The following is a 12,419-nucleotide window of genomic DNA, read 5'->3' as shown; positions in this document are numbered from 1 at the left end:
ACAAATTTAAATAAACCCCCAACAGTGTAGGTTTTTAAGCACGGTTTTTATTTAGGCAGCAGCTCACAAGGGTAATGAAGTTATCTAAATATCACCGTCCCCTTTTCAACATGTTATTTAATAAGAGCTTTTAAAGCTGATTAATGACTAATGTAATATTTTAATGTTTTGCTTTGATTTCTCCATTTTTCAGAGAATCTTTAAAACTGGATATCTCTTCCAACTCCAAACAAGTTGGCAGAAATAAGAGACAGCTATTTTCATCTCCAAATTATTTAAGAACAGTGCACAAGGCTACGTGGACAACTGGATAATGCTGAGATGGTAACAAGTTTTGTTTTGCCATGGCCGGCTGGATAGTTTCACGAGTCAGAACACCAGAATCAAGGGTCCACAGTTAATTCCACATTGTGCCTCTCAAAAGCACCAACCCATGTGTGCCTGAGCAAGCTGCATGGTCCCAGACTACTCCCAGACAAAGAGACATTCATATACTACTTCTATTTCATCTAGAAACCTCTGAGAAGGGTGGCTGTAACAACTTGGAATTGACTTGTCAGCATGTAAATAATTTATTATTCTTAACCACACATTTATGAATTGGGATATTGTGCTTCTGTACCCAAAATTCTAAAAGCCAGGAAATAGCCCAATATTGTTGAAGAATATCAGGCCCACGTTACCAGCAAGAAAAAGGATGCCAAGTTTCACATACCAAAGCATGATCTAAATGCACCAATGTCAGCAGTCAAGATGGTCTAGGACAACCCAGTCCACGGTTGGGAGTGTGTGGCCCACCCACAGGGGGCGGAGCTAGCTCACACGCATATGCACAGCAGCTCGCAGGAGTGCTCGCGTGCATGAGTACAGCGTGCTTGCAAGAGGCAGAACACACGTGATGGCGCTTGCAGGGGGCAGGAGATCTGTGTCCACGGCCCAATCCTGGATAGGCCGCAGATCGTTGCCAGGTCGTGGACCAGGTGTTGTGGACCTCTGGTCTAGGATATCCTCTTCTGCTCACTACTATTCACACCATGCAAGGGAAATCCCCAAAAACTGACTCCTTTTTTCATCAATTAACCACTGATCGAAACTCAAAGCAACTCTCAGGCATTGTTTTTCAACAAGGTCAAATCATAGTTTCAAAGTTGAAAGTTTTTATTTGAGGTGCCCACATTTTGAATTGCTTTATGGAATGCTGATTTCCTTTGTTGCACAATACAAGAATGTAACAATAATTACAATTTGCCTGAAACCAAAGTCTCATTTGAATGATATTAGGACATTGTATGGGCATGAGACATCAACAGGCTCATGTCACAGAATACCTGAGTATTTATATCAAATCAGGCACTTACTGGACCAGGCTCAGACAAACATATAGGAACAACCAAAGCCTCTTTCCCCCCCACTCTATTTCTTATAACTTTGTGACCAAGTAATTTTTGTTTCTTGAAAAATGTCTCCACTGTTCCAAAACCGTAACCTTTTTAGTAAGTCAATGCAACTTTCACTTGAGAAACTATAATTTCCCTCTAAATCCTACAGAAAATACCTCCATGGTTTTGGTTAGTTGGGCAATATCAAGACACTGCTATTTATTAGAATTGTAAAAATTAGAAGAACAGAAATACCACAGCTTTCCTAAACTTCCAGATTTTTATTTTTATTTCGATCATATTTACCATGGTTGGGAAACACAGGCAATGTTATACTGTAGTTCTCATTGTCCTTCAAGATTAGCAATATTACCAGAGAAACATGAGAGTTGCAGTCCTACAATATCTAAGGCAAAGGCGGTCAACAGCAGCCAAACATATCTTCTATACCACAACTCACATAATACCTCTACACTGGCAGTGATCAGCACTGACGCAAGTTGCATGCCAAAACCATTGGGAGAGCCACAGTTGCTCACTCCTAATCCAAAGCAGCAGCAGTGAATCTCGAATTCAATTTCATGCAGCCCAAAACACTAGATTAGTATAGCGTCACAGTCCATTCCTCGCCTAGGTAGTAAAACCAGAATGCCTTCAAAATGTGGGATGCAGCTGAATCAGTTCATTGAAAAGAATGCCCAGAAGGAAGACATGTCTCATTTTTTACTTCAGCATGAACAGCAGAGTTCTTTATAATTGCAGGTCCACAACTAGTTATAAAAGGAGAAACAGTGGTAGAAGATGGTTCTCCTTTTCTCAGGAGTGATGAAAAGCATGCAGTGTCTTTTTGTGTAAGAATAAGATATCAGGGGCAAGGCAGGGAATGAATATCTACAGAATTATAAGCAGTATGAAGGGATGAGGGAAAATGTTCCCCTCCTCTCATTAAACTAAAAGTCAAACTAGATACAGTATCATGAGATGTGTGTGTGAACAGAGTGTCTGGTGGGTGTGACATGCATAGTGGATTTTAATGCACTAAAAGCATCTGATGAGAAAAGCAAAAAGCCCAGATTGAAACTGGAGCATGGATTGTGTTTATGTGTGCAGATTCTATCAATCCATTCTTTCATCCTGCCTCTCCTTCAATAAACTAAAGGCAACATACACAGCTCATGCAGTGTTCACATTCTACTCTTCTATAATTTCCCTCTGCCTGAAGATATGCACACATGGAGCTGCTTTCCTTTTGGGGAAAAGTGAAAGAAACTGGAAGAGGGGCAGTCAGACAGATAAATTTAAAAAGGCTAACTCTACTACCTCCTGGCTCTGGTTCCATCCACCAGTAATTAACTTTATCCATAATGCTACCAGAGCTTCATAGAAAATAGGCTCCATATCTAAAGGGAATGTGCTAGACACAATACAAAGTTAAGTATTGATAGTCAACATATTTGAGCTAAGAATTCAAAAGATGAACATTTGAATGTTGTGGTTAAAAGAAATACAATAAAATACAAGATTTACATCTTGATAATTGGTCCAATTGGTACTTAAGGTGGCTTATATAATGCCAACAATGAAACTACACTGGTGCCTCACAAGACGATTGCCTCGGGGGACGAAAAACCCACAAGATGATTGGTTTTTGCGATCCCCTATAGTGCCTCGCAAGATGGTTTTTTCTATGGCCGTGTTTCGCAAGACTTTTTTTTGAGACTGATGCCTTGCAAGACAAATAAATTAGATGATTTTTTTCGCAAGGCGACGATTTCCACGGAACAAATAAAAATCGTCTTGCGAGGCACCACTGTACTAAAAATAATCACATTCTAAACAGCAAAAAAGGCATCACAATAATGAATTATTAAAATCAGAAGCTACTAAACAGGAAATACTATATTACTGATTAAAGCCTAGAAACATTAAAAGGTTACAGATGTCACTGCCTTGTACAAACTATAATCCCAGAAAATTCTCAAGCTATTCAATCTACACGTAGTCACAAAATCCTGAATTACTATTGTATGCAGTTTTTTTAAAAGATCACAACACTAGCTACAAATGTTATTTCGTTTTTACTTCAATTGTATCATGTATTTACAAACACTTAATCTTTTCCTTAAAAAGCCTACACATTCTACAAAATATCTACCTACCTAAAAACTGTACTTTTGCCCATTAATTTTTTTGTGTCTGTTGAAGCAAGCAAGCTTTGATGGACACTGCCTGTAAATGAAGTAGATTAAGTTGTTAGAAAATCTGTACAACTCAGTAACATCAACAAATACAATGATTTTAATTTCACTATGAAGTTAAAAAAGTCATGCTGCAGAGACAATCCATTTATATATTACGTACAAAAAATTATGGTTACAAATAATTTAAAAATACAAATGAAATGGAATGCAAATACAAATTTTGGATGACACTGTTGCCAATAGTTGCATTTTACAGTTCTTGAATCTTATTTGCTCTTTATTCAGAATTTAAAATTAAACACTACTTCCAAATTACAGTGGTGCCCCGCATAACGGGCACTCTGTGTAACGAAGAATCGCATAGCGATGGTTTTTTGCGATCATTTTTGCAATCGCATTGCGATGTTTTAAATGGTAAAACATTGCTTTGCGATGATCAGTAAGCTGTTTTGCTTACCGATTTTCGCATAGCGATGTTTTCCTAACAGCTGATCAGTGGTTCCAAAATGGCCACCGGGTAAAAAAATGGCCGCCCGCAGTGTTTTCATGCCCATTCCTCGCTTACCGGGCAGCGAAAATGGCAGCCGTATGCAGGATTTTCGCAGAACTGCGAGTTTTTTGCCCATAGGAACACATTAAACGTGTTTTAATGCATTCCTATAGGCTTTTCTGTTCCACATAGTGACGAATCCGTATAGTGACGATTTTTCCAGAATGGATTATCATCGCTATGCGGGGCACCACTGTATAACAAATTTATTGACAGATCAGACAAGAAAAACATATTGTCTACAACTCTGTTTCTAGTACTCCCTAATCAGCAGCTAAATGTTTTAAAAGTTCACAAACAAGGCATGGAAGAGCAGTTTCTCATCATTTTCATAAGTATCTGACATTCAGAGAAATGCTGCACCCAAAAAAAGGGATTCCAGCCAAAATTCAACCACCAGTCAACATTCAATGCCAATTCAATGACATTCAATGTCAGCAGTGGGACTTCCTTTCCCTCCCCTTCATGCTGCATGGGGCCAAATATCTGCTCCAGGGGCTTTCCCAGCCCCTTGAAGCCGATTTTAAGGTATATAGGCAACTGCAAGAGAGAGAAAATCCCTAACCAATCCTAATCAAAAGAGTGGAGAGAAGTATATCACTGGATTTTGGCCTCAAATTGCAATTGCAAGAATTAACAAACACCTCATAAGTTCATCAGATCATTTTAAAGTCATCTAAGTTCAAATGTTCTATTACTTGTCCTAGTGATCCATCCATGGAGAGATGCAATTCCTCTCCTATGTGCTGTATATATTTATAATGACTCTTATCTCCCATCTGTTACCAGTCACCCAATTTGGAGAGATGTCTTCAAAGTGTTTAATAACCAATTTAGGATTTTTCTAATTCTGATTTGTGTTATCTGCAAATCCAACTGCTTCACTTTTCATGCTGACTCTAATTTGTGAATAAATTAAAGGGGTTGGTTTCAACAGTTTCAGGGGGGGAAGTGTTCAACACTATCCTGTATACTTCCCATCAATCTGTGTGTGCTGTGTGCCATCAATCTCGAACCCACTTACAATTATCTTAATAGGACTTTTAAGGTAAGCAAGATATTTAAGAAGTGGTTTTACTAGTGCCCGATCCACCATTTAGTTTCTATGGCTCAGCAGGAATTTAAACACAGGCCTCCTAAGCCCTAGATCAGTAATCTAATCACCATACCACACTGCATATCCCATCAATTTACCCAGCCCCAAAACTAAACTGGTTTTGTCATCGATAGTTGGCTCTGACCCATGTTCCAAAGTGGTGACAGCAATCGGCACTGCTCTCTCAGATGTAAATTATTGAAAAAGCATGAAAACTTATTAAAAGGAGAGTTCAAAACAAAGCTGCTAGCATTACAACCCAGTACACTTCTGCATACAACACTGTGATCGTCCCGCTTATCATCTACCTCTCTTTTCTCTACTTTGTCCAAAGAAGAAGGTGTCACACCCAATTCTTCTAATAAAACCGGTTTATTGTTTAACATGGCTTCACTGATTTTTTTGTCTTGTTTGTCATCATCCAACTTCAACAACAAATCATAAGTCTTTACATTATTAAAACTGGGTACAGTATCTCTTCATGGTAAGAAAATGGGGAACAACTGTTAACTTCTTGGGTCCATTTGGGTATGGCACCCATCAACTCTGGTGTGTTCTCAACCCACTTCAAGTTTGTAGATGGGACGTTGTAGTTCTCTGCAGTCCCCCATTTGTCGAACCACATACCTTTCTCTGTCGGGGTTTGAAGGGGCTGTTCCCACGGGAATTCTCGGGAATCACTATACATTTTTGCCTTTCTCTCCTTTGTTCTTCTCTCTTCACCCATGCCCTATATTCCTTCCTTTGCTTTCACTCCTCAGTCTCCCCACAGTATGGTGGCTTTCTATACATTTGTCACCTCCATTCCCTTTTGGTGTACTCATGTGGTACCTTGAACTCTACCCATTCTCCTGTCCAAGGATCTTCCTGGATCAACTCTACTAGCTCTTCCTTTTTCTCTCCTTTCTCCTCTCTACCCCAACATGCTTCTGTGTCCTCCCCTCCTTCTTATCCTCTTCCTTTCCCACCTGATTTGTGCCCCTTTAGCCTCTTAATTCTAGTTTACTTAATTTCTTTTCTGTCACTCCTATCTCTTGTGCTTCTTCCTTTACTTGAGAGGCGGACGGTACATTCTCCTGATCCTGGGCAAGGTGGCTTGTTGCCTCACAAAGCACTTACTATAATTTGCAACAGATAAAGACCGAAGCAAAACAGTTTTCCATAAATATACAGTGGTGCCTCGCTTGACGAGGATATTCTGTTCCAGCAAAATCGCTGTAGAATGAAATCCTCGTCAAGCGAAAATTAAAAAACCCATTGAAATGCATTGAAAACCGGTTCAATGCATTCCAATGGGCTAAATACCTAATCGTCCAGCGAAGATCCTCCATAGGGCAGTCATTTTCCGGTGCCTGTAAAGTGAAAAATGCCTCCTAAAACAGTGGGGAGCCATTTTGCACAGCGGGTGGCCATTTTGAAACCCAACAATCAGCTGTTTTCAGATCATCATAATGCTAAGAATCGGTTCCCGAAGCAAGGAACCGATCATCGTAAAGCAATTTTTGGCCATTGAAACATCATTTTGCGATCGCAATCATTTTGCAAAAGCGATCGCAAAAACCTCACTGTCAAGCGGATTTGTCGTTTAACAAGGTAATTGTTAAGCGAGGCACCACTGTAGGCCAAAAAGTCAACATGATCTACTCTTGTATGTTTCATAGTTCAGTCTGTGCTCAGATGACATCGCAGAGAGAACAGAAGCTATGAATCTGTATCTTTACGAAAGCTTTGAAGATGAGAGGAAAACAAACTGCTAAAGAACATTGCCTACACCACAGAAATGCAAAGATATGGCGTCAAAAATTCTCAAAGGCTGCATTTTTCAGTCGAACATTTTCCACATCATCTGTATCTACATTTATCCATACTTGTCTCAATTGTTGTACTGCAATCTAGCATGTTAGATGGCTAAACACAGGACATGAAGTTCTATAAGTTATTCTTCCAAGGGGACAAGCACTGACAATCCCTAGTGCTCAGTTGCCCATGTGGGAACTGAAAAATAATGTATGGTATCTTCCTGTGCGCAATGCAGCTGGCTTGTGACTGGGGCTGCACCAGATTTATACACTCTGCACTTGTCATCTATTGCTATCATTCTTCAGTAATCAACCAAAGGAAAAGTAAAATGGAAACTAAGAATGTGTTAACTGTTTATTTCACTTCCCTTAAGGAAGAACCTTTGTTACTGTTTCTTTCTTGCTCAAGAAGTTGTGTTTGCATAAGATTTGTTAATCAATGAGTGTGTATGGTTATTTTGAGCTATGTCAAAATGCTAAACACAAGAAAAGCAGTGTGTGGCATCCCTACAGTGAAAACACTCTAAGAAAAAAAGGTAGGTAAATGTAAATATTATAAAAATACTATAAAGTATTTTTAAAATTGTTCCTGCAACGCTAAATCTGGTTATTTAACTCTTGTGTTAAAATAAAGTATATATTCTGTTTGCACTACTGTCAGTTTCTTACAGTTAAAAAAACCACAGATGTAGTTAATAACCACTGCAGTACAGTCGTGCCTCGCTTTACGATTGCCCCGCATTACGACAAAACTGCATTACAACGATCTTTATGCGATCGCAATTGCAATCGCAAAACAATGGTCTAAATGGGTTTTTTTCGCTTTGCAAAGATTAGTTCCCTGCTTCGGGAACCGATTCTTCACAAAACAATTTTAAAACAGCTGATCGGTGGTTTCAAAATGGCCACAGGGTAAACAAAATGGCTCCCCATTGTTTTCTGGGGCGGATTCCTCACAAGACAGGCAGCGAAAACGGCTCCCCTATGGAGGATCTTCGCTGGACGGTGAGTTTTGACCCCACTGGAACGCACTGAAGGGGTTTCAATGCATTTCAATGGGGTTTTTTTTGCCCTTTATGGTGTTTTCGCTTAACGGCGATTTTCCTGAAACAGATTATCGTTGTTAAGCGAGGCACCACTGTACAGCAAAGCAAATGTGGGGGCAATGCCAAAGATGTATGTTCCCCTTCTCCTGTAATCCCACCAAACAGCAGTTGGTAGTTGACCAACAGAACATTGTTTTTTTGCCAGGGAGGAACAAAAAAAGCTCTCTGCCCTTTTTTCTTCTCTGGCCAGACTAGAATAGGGAAATAAAATATTTCACCCTTTTTGTTTCAGGAACTTTACAGCTCAAGAGAAGTAGAAAGTTTGACAAAAATGAAAGATGAAAATATTGAGCTGCCATGTATGAGGAACAGAAAAACAAGACAAGTGAAACCAGATTTGCAATCTGCACATTGCTGTTCAAGACAGTCAAAGCCTTCCTCTAGCTCTGTGGGGAAAAAATGCCAAAAGAAGAACAAGAAAAAACACGAGACATTGGCCTGAGCTATATTTGCAAGTGATATGCTTGCAAATTATGGTTTCCATAACTGAAAACCAATACAGTGGACCCTTGACTTACAGACGGCTTGACTTACAGACTTTTTGAGTTACAGACTTCTCTGGCCGCAAAATTTAGGTTTGACTTGCAGCCTGAGAATTGACTTACAGACCAGAAAAAAACCAAAATGGAACAAAACGGCCTGTTATGGGATTAATCGGTTTTCAATGCACTGTAGGTCAATGGAGACTTGACCTACAGACTTTTTGACTTGAGAACCGCCTTCCAATACGGATTAAGTTCTCAAGTCAAGACCCTACTTACTGTACTAGAAGGAATATTACAAACATATTCAGCCGTAATCTAATATACCCTCACCTTATTGTTTATCATATTTTCTCTTAAGTAAAGAGTATGACAGAGTTCAAACAGTGGTTGTTCTAAGGCAGGGGTGGGCAAAATGCGGCCCTCCAGATGTTGCTGAACTGCAACTCCCATAATTCCTAGCCCACACAGCCAATAGTGAGGAGATTTGGGCCTAGCCCACACAGCCAATAGTGAGGAGATTTGGGCCTAGCCCACACAGTGAGGAATGTTGGGATTTGCAGTTCAGGAACATTTGGAGGGCCGCACTTTGCCCAGGTCTGTTCTAAGGACTGGTCAAGCAAACTGACACCAATGGCAGATGGATGGACCGATATAAAGGTAAAGCCTTTATTAAACACTATGGCAAAATCTTCTTGTGTAAAGTGATTGTGCAACTTTCATGTTACTCACATTATCTGTTATAAGGGCTTGTACCCTGGAGGGACCTATACTTTCAGTCTCTTTGGTCAATACCTTGGTTATGTATTCATCTGCGCAAGAACAAGGTTTGACAATTACTTCCAAGAATGTTAGTTCAGATGTAGAAAGTCTATGGCAAACTCCAACTAGCATAATGTTACTCTGTGCAAATTGGATGATATCACTATCTGCCATTACTTATTTTTTGTTTAAATTAATTGAAAGTTTCCTATCCCTTGCTTTCAGGTTTCAAGGCTGCCTAGAGCTCCCTTTTGTCCTTTAGGAACCTCAGGATAGGGAAAGGAACTTTTAGCAACCAAAAATCACCATCAAATTGCCTCTGCCAATATCAGGACTGCAGGCAACAATTTTTGACTATTAAAGATTCCCATTCCTCCATCCCAGAGCTCCCAAGGCTTCTCCAGAGCAAAAGGGAGGTCTAGGGAACCTCAGAAGCTTAAGAGAATTAGAAAGCTTTCAATTAATTTAAATTAAAAATCCCCTTTACCAGATAATAATGTCATTTGGTTTATTTGGTATAACTTTATGCCAACAGGAGTTTCCTCTATGCACTCTACACCTTTCTATACATTCCTAAAAACAATTGTTTTCAAATAATCCTGTCGTATAAATGAATGTATAGTCAATGTATCGACCAAAGAGACTGGAAGTATTTCTCTAGGTTATAAGCCCTGAAACAGACAATGCAAGTAATATGAAAGCTGCATGGCAAATGTTAAAGAGAAAGTATCTTCATTTAATAATGTTTGGTTGCCTTGTTCACAGGCTGAATCTCCTGCCAAAGGATATATTGTGTGAATACAATGAAAAGAATACTGTATTTACAAATTGCAAAGCAATAGTGAAGGTATTCAACAATCACCATGTTGCCAATTAGACTCTGAAGAAACTGCAGAAAGATAAGCAGGGAAAGGAGAGTGCACTTTTATTGTCAGCAGAAACTAAATGAGGCTCAACTACAGTTTAGAGTTTATTGCACACCAAGAATTGCTTATAGTGTACTGTACTTCAATCAATGGCACAGCATCAAAGGTTATTTCTGTACACATTCAGAAGCAGGCTTTTGACAATGAATTTTTTACTAGCAAGAACTATGAGACACATCAAACCTTTCAAATATTCCTAAAATATTCAGATATCTGAAAGTTTAACCAAGTTTTTGCTTTCTTCACCTCTATCCCCCCCCAAAAAAGGGAATAATATTAAAACAAAATATCTGTAAATCTGAGTTCTGCTCTCATTCAGATAATTCAGCACTAAACCTTTTGGCTCCTCAACGTAGAGGACAATATCTAACAGGAAAAGCATTATCACTATAGAAATGCAAGAATTAATAATGCTCTCAAAGCAACCAATACTGCCAAAAAGTGGCAGGGCTTGAAAAATGCACTCGTCCACTTGTCTGTGATGAGTGAAAAACACTGCTTGACAAGTCACAGCTCCCTCCCTCCCTGCCTCCTTACCCTCCACCTGTCTCTCTCTTTCTAATCCCGCAGTCAAATACTGACATAGATCTTAATATGCCATTTGTAGCAGTTGCCTTATTGTGGATGGGTGCAACACATTTGGCAGATAAACTTACATACCCTTTCACCCCTGAGCTAAACTAATGTCATGTTCACTCCACAGAATAAAGAATAGAAATATATTTTCCAGTTTCCAAAATCCTTCTATACAATCACCTTGCCTGCATGTTTTCCAAAACATATCCCCTCGCCTTCTGGAATTTAAATAAAGAGGGGTTGGAGTTAGAAAAAAACCTCAAAACCAAGTTCAAATTATGTTTTATTATGTCAGAGATGCACAGGTTGGGAAAATCACCTCATTTGTTAGAGGTGTTAAGAGGTGACCCTTACAGATACCGCAGACCAACCAGAAAGGCAAGTAAGTGGGTGTGCCATCAAATCTGAAATCTCACTAGAACAAAAATGAGCAAATTAAGGCTATCTTACCTTGCACATATAATGAGAATGCAGAACGGACCATAAAACAACCAATATTGCTGGCAAGAGTGATGTGGGATGGGAGCAGTAGGAAAAGAGGAAGACCTAACATAAGATGGGTTGACTCGACAGAAAAATCCACAGCTGTTAGTTTGTAAGATCTGAGCAGAACTTATTGGAAAAGACAATACTGCTGGTGGGCGGGGGAGTAGGAAGAGAGAACAAACATGAGATGTTCTTGGTTTGCAAGATCAGAGAAGAGCTGTTAATGACAGTGCACTTTGGAGGTCATTAACCCACATAGTTAGCACACATCCAAAGTGATTTAATGGCACATAACATCTTTGGATTTTTAAAAAATTATTATAAATTAATTGTATAATGACAAGATGGGTGGAATGGCTGAAGTACCAAGTACCAATAGGATACTAGGACACGTTATATGCACCAAAGCTCTGCTAACATCAAGATCATGCCCAGCCAAAAAAAAGAAAAAATATTAATTTCACAGCTCAAACAGATGAACTTCTGAACAGTTTTTTCATTTCCCAACGTATTTTTAAAATAATATTGTATTTTTTAATGAAAATATTCTTTTTCTGTCTCAATTTTTACAACCAGACACAAAATCCCATTGGAAGCAAGAATCTCATAAGCCTGTTTGGCCAGGAAGCGGTTAAAAAGCTTTAAAAAAAAAAAGATAGAGTCAGATAATTAGGCTGACAGGGTCAAACGTTCAAATTACTCCCCCTCCCACCTAGAACAAATTTCCCCTTTGAAAACCTATGCGAGGAGACCTTGATCTCAGAAATCCTGAGAGAATGTTTGCTGAAAGTAAAGCACAATTGCTGTCTGTTTTTCTAAGGTAAGGGAATATACTTTGAATATGCCTTACAAAATTGCTAAGTCTGTGAAGATAAATGGCTTAATGTCCCGCTTTCTAGAAGACTGTCAATCTATTATTTTATGGGTTGTTGTTTTTACTCTTTAAAGAAAACATTTTAAACTGTTTCTGTAGCATTTACTTGTCTTGCAGCTCCCCAAATATATCCCTTCCCCCCAGAAATGTATACAATGTATCATTTCACAAAGCTCTTCCTG

The 12,419-nt window shown here is 39.1% G+C and overlaps 1 protein-coding gene across 5 annotated transcripts in view; it reads right to left on the bottom strand.

Annotated features, from left to right (window-relative positions):
• The window catches only part of CNOT2 (CCR4-NOT transcription complex subunit 2), an 89,729-nt gene that overhangs the window by 49,874 nt on the left and 27,436 nt on the right, over positions 1-12,419 (bottom strand). For 2 of the 5 annotated variants that reach the window (XM_020786002.3, XM_020786004.3), the window contains exon 2: positions 3,539-3,608. The exons of the other annotated variants lie outside the window; for them this stretch is intronic. The gene's annotated coding sequence lies outside the window, so the exon portion shown is untranslated. The remainder of the gene's footprint in view (positions 1-3,538; positions 3,609-12,419) is intronic. 5 annotated transcript variants of the gene reach the window in all.

The sequence above is a fragment of the Pogona vitticeps genome, chromosome 5, assembly GCF_051106095.1.
Source record: "Pogona vitticeps strain Pit_001003342236 chromosome 5, PviZW2.1, whole genome shotgun sequence".
Lineage (NCBI taxonomy): Eukaryota > Metazoa > Chordata > Lepidosauria > Squamata > Agamidae > Pogona > Pogona vitticeps.
This window is presented reverse-complemented; position numbering and strand designations above follow the sequence as displayed.